The sequence below is a fragment of the Heterocephalus glaber genome, unplaced genomic scaffold, assembly GCF_053883595.1.
Source record: "Heterocephalus glaber isolate CG9 unplaced genomic scaffold, H.glaber_assembly_v1.0 deba00001579, whole genome shotgun sequence".
In the NCBI taxonomy this organism is placed as follows: domain Eukaryota; kingdom Metazoa; phylum Chordata; class Mammalia; order Rodentia; family Bathyergidae; genus Heterocephalus; species Heterocephalus glaber.
This window is the reverse complement of record NW_028258360.1, coordinates 6,356,618-6,362,617: the sequence shown is the minus strand read 5'-3', so window position 1 is coordinate 6,362,617 and position 6,000 is coordinate 6,356,618.

The window sequence follows — 6,000 nt, the reverse complement described above, 5'->3', positions numbered from 1 at the left end:
TTTTAGGGCTTGGAATATGTCACTCCAAGCTCTTCTTGCCTTGATGGTTTGTGTTGAGAAGTCTGCTGTGATTCTGATGGGCTTTCCTTTGTATGTGACTTGTTTCTTTTCTCTTACTGCTTGGAGAACTTTGTTCTTCTGTTGTGTTTCTGGAATCTTAACAATTATATGCCTCTGTGTAGATTTTTTTTGATTAAGGCTATTTGGAGTCCTATATGCCTCACTTATCTGTATGTCAAGCTCTTTTCCCCTGCTTGGGAAGTTTTCTGCCATTATTTCTGTGAAGAGATTTTTTTATGTCATCTGCACTCTCTCCTGTTTCTTCATTGAGCCCAATCAGTCTTATGTTATTCTTCTTTGCAACCTTTGATCATCTCTTGAGCTAATGTTTATTCTGATTTTCATCTCTGTGTCCCAAGATGTAGCTCTTTAAAGAGGAGTTGCATGTTATGTTTTTTCTCCAAGGCTGGTCTTCTCCTTATATGTATATTTGGATCAATTGAATAGGTATTGGCCAGTGCTTACCCTAAGCTCGCAGGTATACAAGTCCATACGCACATAAATTAGGGACTCAGGATTTAAGAAACTACTAGAATCTGGAAAGGTATAAAGGTTATATAGAGTACAAGATCCTATGGGAACACCAAGTAGTGAGAGGTCACATCTGATTATAGTGCTCAAGGAAAACCTCACTGTGGGAGACACGTTTGGGATAAGCTGTAATGGCCAAGAAAAGGAAAGAGGATGGTCAGTCAGACTGCCCACCAGGAGTGGCTGGGGAGTGCATCTGCCAGCTGCTGGACCCCAAGGCTGGATGGCCAGCGGTGGGCCAAAGTGGACTGGGGATGCCCAGCAAGCACCTGTTCGTGTGCAGAAGTCACCGGAGATAAGGAGGGTGTAGAGAGGGTGTGTGTCACCCCTAATTAGGTGTGTGTCACCCCTAATTAGACCATCAGGGGAAGCAGGCAGAGAGAGCATGGGGTACATCTCTTCCAGCAACTCCGTTGACCAGGTTTGAGAGCCCTGGCCTGCAGAACACTGCGGTGGGTGAGGAGGATGGCCCATGTCCCTAACTGAGGACACTGTCCACGTGTCACATGGGGGATGGTCCCCACCTTCTCTCACTGAGATGCCTCCTCTGGGAGTGGGCTGGCTCGGCTACACTGAACCCAGGGTGTTTCCCAAATGGCCAAGCCAACCCATGTGACTTCCTGGGTTAGAGTCCTGGGCTCCTCATTGTGTCTCAGAACATGTCTAATTGTCACCCAGATCCTGGAGCGCTCTGAGACTGGGGTTTTCCCATTTCCCATCTCCTCTCTTCCCAGTTCTTCTTTCAGACCTCCTGACACAGCTACATGGAAACTCCCTTCCTCCCCATTGCTCCCTTTCTCTCATGGTTGGGCTTCCAAACACTGTCATTCACAGCTGACCCCTGAATGCCTCCTCCCCCAGGTCTCCTGTTCCCCAAGAGCACTTCCCCCAAACCCCAGTCTCCTCAGAAGCTTGGCTTTTGTGAACTCAGAGCAGCTACTGTGCTTTTAAAGCAGTTCTTTATTTGTTGTTATTCAACAATGGAGCTTGGGAAAATGGGTTCACCCATTGCTCTGGCCTTGACCTTCCAGGACCAAGGACTGGATCTGCAGTGCACCCTCCAAAGCACTGCTGAAGTGAGGGTTCCACCAGAAATGGGTGAGTGAGGGATCTGAGAACATGCTCCTCTCAAAGTTCTGCAATAAACAGAAACCAAGGAACACATCTTACAAACAATATGAAAAGAAATTCTGACAGTATTCTTATGCTTTTGCTATAGTTTAATTGTGTGTGTGTACTACACTGACATTCCCATCCTGCCCTTTCCTTCTTCTTCTCTTCTCTTCTTTTCACTTCACTTTGCTTCTCTTCTTTCTCTTCTTTCTCTTCCCTTCCCTTCCCTTCTATTCTCTTCTCTTTTCCTCTCTCTCTTTCTCTCTCTTCTTTCTTCTGAGGCAGGGTCTCTCTAAGTTACCAAGTTACCTGGGCTGGGCTAGAACTTGATTCTCCTGCTTCAGCCTCCCAGAGTGCTGAGATTACAGCATTGCTACAACACCTAGAAAACATTAATTTTAAGTATAAATTTTTATTTTACAATTTGCTGATAAGGTTATACTAAATTATATCAGAGAATATTACCATCCAATAAGTTTTATTGCTGATTTTATGACTCCTTTTAAGAATATTCCTCAGATTCATAAGACTATCCTTGAAAAAGGTCACACAATTTAAGCACCATTCTAAGTTTTTAGATCAATGTGATTTTTCTTCTTCACCTGCATTTGGAGATTATTTAGTTATGATTACTACCAAATAGTTGAGAAAATCTGTTAGATACTGAAATAGCATACTAATTCAAAAATGTTATTACATGTTTTGCAATGCAAAACTCTTTAAAGGAAAATTGCCTCCTGAATCTCTAGAGTTCTAGTGGGATAATAATCATGAGATATATACTTGATGTTTCAGGAGCTAAGTGGTACAAACTGCTTACATTTTTATATTCATTTTATCAGTGATAAATGACTAGAAATATTGTTTTTTGCATTTATTTATTTTTATTGGTAAATTTTCAATATACATAATAATCACATTCATCATAAGAATTTGTACCTGTACATGATATATCTTGTTTCTTCCTTTTTTCCCATTTCCCTCCCCTCCCTTCAACCCCTCTCCCTCTCCTTATTTACAAAAGCTTTGTTTCTAGGGAGGAGGAAAGGAAGGAATGGCCAAGAAAGAAAAAAGAGAATAGAAGAAAAAAAAGGAAAATGTTTGCATTTATATTCATAGTATTTGTAAAAAGTTCCCCAGTTCCAGGAGTGTAAAGCTGGAATTCACTGATCCTTCATTTGTCTGGTCAGTAGGTTTCTGGGGAGGGAGGAGTGACTATGAACCTTCTGCAGTTATGCATGAATGTTTGTGCAGTTTAAGTATTTGTCTTTGGAGTGATGGGCTATAAGTGCCATGGGATTTTCCACAGTTTCTGCCTGAAACTGTCCTGGATTGCTGAGTCTTACTTCGTCTAATTTATGGAACACATCTGACCACAAAATAAATACATGTGACCAGGAACTAGGAACAGTGAAAGTGACTGAGCTGAAAAGGAAGAGTACAGAAGGACAGGTTATATGGCTTCAAATGGCCATGGGTGTGACAGGGACAAGTGAACCTGAGGGTCACAGGGGAGGCAGCTGAATGAGGTTCTTGGTCAAATTCCTTGGGGCCTCATCTCCTGAAAGGCACTTTGGTGGTGCTGTGCATGATAAAAACGTAATTAAGATACACAGCCCTGTTCTCAAGCAGGCTGCACGCACACACACACACACACACACACACACACACACACCATCTTCAGAAAAGACTGGGAGAGATTGGGTTCAAAGTGCCAAGGGAGCACCAGGAAGCCAAGGAGGGAAGAGGAGGCAGAACTGGGAGATTTGGAAACGTTCCCAGAAAAGGGGTTGAGCTCGTTCTGCAACAAACTGAGGGAGAATGATAAAGAAGAGTGAATTTGCTGGCAAATGAGGCAGCAGGGTATAAGTGGATGGAGAAGAGGTCAAGTGTCCAGGGCAGGAGCAGGGCACCAGGGCAGACCTGGGGTTTGGGGAGGGGCTGTTGTGGGAACAACACTATAAATTACTTGAATGCCCAGCTGGCCATCTGTACTTTTCTCCATCCATGGTAGAGGAGTGAAACTTTCTGAGTAAGGATTCATAGGACCAGAATTTTGCTTAGAAACATGGGCATTAACAAGTTGAAGAGGAAAAGTCTTCTTGTTGGTCAACTTTTCATTGGTTTCACAAAATACCTGAGAAAAGCCACTCAAAGGTGGAAAGGCTACTTTGGTTCACAGTTTTGGAGGTTCTGTGGTTGGCTGGCCCCATTGCTGTGGGGCTGAGCTGCGACAGAACACCGTGGTGGAAGGTGTGGCTGAGGAAGGCTGCTCACCTTATGGCCACCAGGAAGCAGACTATGGGAAAGAGCCTGGCTGGGAGCAGGAGAGGAGGGGGCCAGAGACCAGGTAGAGTCCTCAAGGTCCTGACCTGAGATCGTTCCCTTCAACTAGGTCCTACCTGCTGTTTGCATCACCCTGGGATAATGGCGTTCATTTACAATCTCAGCATCCCAGCCTTCCTGATCCAGTTACTTTGTACAAGCCCCCTCAGCTTACAAGCAAGGGTTTGGCTCAGGGGCTGGAGGAGCTCTTTCAAACCCAAGCCGTGAGCTGTCTCTAAGATGGAGCACTGCATCTGAGTCATTGGGTTGGACACTCTGGAGAGCTTCACAGGAAGTGACCCCTGGGGCAGAAAGAGGGAGGGTTGGCCAGGACTTCCTGTTTGCTTGGATATGAGCCTGAATAAATGTGGATGCCAAGATGACTGGGAAAGCAGCTAATTATGTCAGTAGTGAATGGGTGGAATGCAGCCCTCCCCTCAAAAGAGAAAGAAAAAGAAAGATGCGGCGGGCAGCTGTGCTCTATCTGAAGCACGTCACATCCTGGGGGTTCATGTACACAGGTACAGTCACAGGTGGAAAGGATCATGAGAACTGGACACAGAAGTCACCAGCCAGCTGGTGACAGCTGAGGTACAGCACACATAAAATGTGAGGGAGTACAGAAAGGAAGGGTCAGGCAGAGCAAGTGGCTCATGCAGAGGCCCCGGTGAGCGAGGAGCTTGCCCAGGTAGGGAGGAGCCAGGAAGGCAGTGGATGCTGGGCTGCCCAGGTCCAATGGATGTGACCGCCAAAATGCTGACTCTGCAGTTAAGGACAGCAGGAAGATAAAAGCAGAAGCAGTGCGTATGGATGAGTCTTTTTTTCTTTTTCTTTTTGGTGGTACTGAGAATTGAACTCAAGGCCTTTGAGCTGAGACATATTCCTAACCCTTTTTACTTTTTTTTTTTTTTTTTAATTTTAAGATAGGGTCTCAGTAAATTTCCCAGACTGGGCTTAAACTTGGTGATACTCTGTGTCAACCTGCTAGAAAGCTGGGATTACAGGCATGCACACTACACCTGGCTTGGAGAAGTGCTTTAAAGTTTAGTGGTAAAAGGAAGAAGAGCAATAAAATCGACCAATGAAATGATGTGTATTGTGCAGGATAAAGGAGATTATGGGCTTGTTTTAGGCTGACATAAGAATGCTTAGAAAAGGAACTGGGGGAATTAGAGAAGGGATGCAATTACTGACGATGCAAGGAGACAGGCACTATACAAAGAGAATGGATACAAACATACTAGGTGTATAACAAGGAAGAGCTGCAAGCTTCAAAATGCAGTATCACCTCAGAAGGCCTTGGCCAATACTCCTTTCTGGCTCTCTGCCTCCTACTGAGGAAACTTCTAGCCAATCTTGCCAAGGTGCAACATTGCTGCACAGCAGTACTGTGTCAAGTCTGAGTCAGTGCCTAATGACAAAGGGCACCTACTTTGTAAGAACAGCCTTTTTTAGTGTTTGTGTTCCGATGCCTCACCATGAAGCATGCTGGAGCTTTTTAAACAGGGCACTCTGAACATAAAGGCTGTAGGCAATCTGAAGGTAAAAAGTCTGGCATGACATTTCTCGGTAAATCATGAGTAAATCACACTTTACATTAAAACACCACCTGTTACAAAAAGCAAACATTCCTGAGAACATTGTGCTATTTCCCATAAACAAAAGCCACAGAGTTTAATGCAGCCGGTCCTCCAGATTGCACTTCTGTGCTACTGTGGACTCTGACAGTTTACCCTTAGACAGACAGACAGACAGACAGATGGAGGAGGGCAGCCCCCTTGCTCCAGTGACTTAGTGACATGTATTTATGTATTTTCTGGCTATTAACTCCAGAAGCTGACCATAAGGAGATATTCGGGAATAAAACAAAGCTTGTCATTTATGCAACTTAATTCATTCTGAAAATGTATACTCCACTCTTATCAAAATCAAAACACAGTGCTAAGGGCTGTGGGGCCCTGAAAATGGATC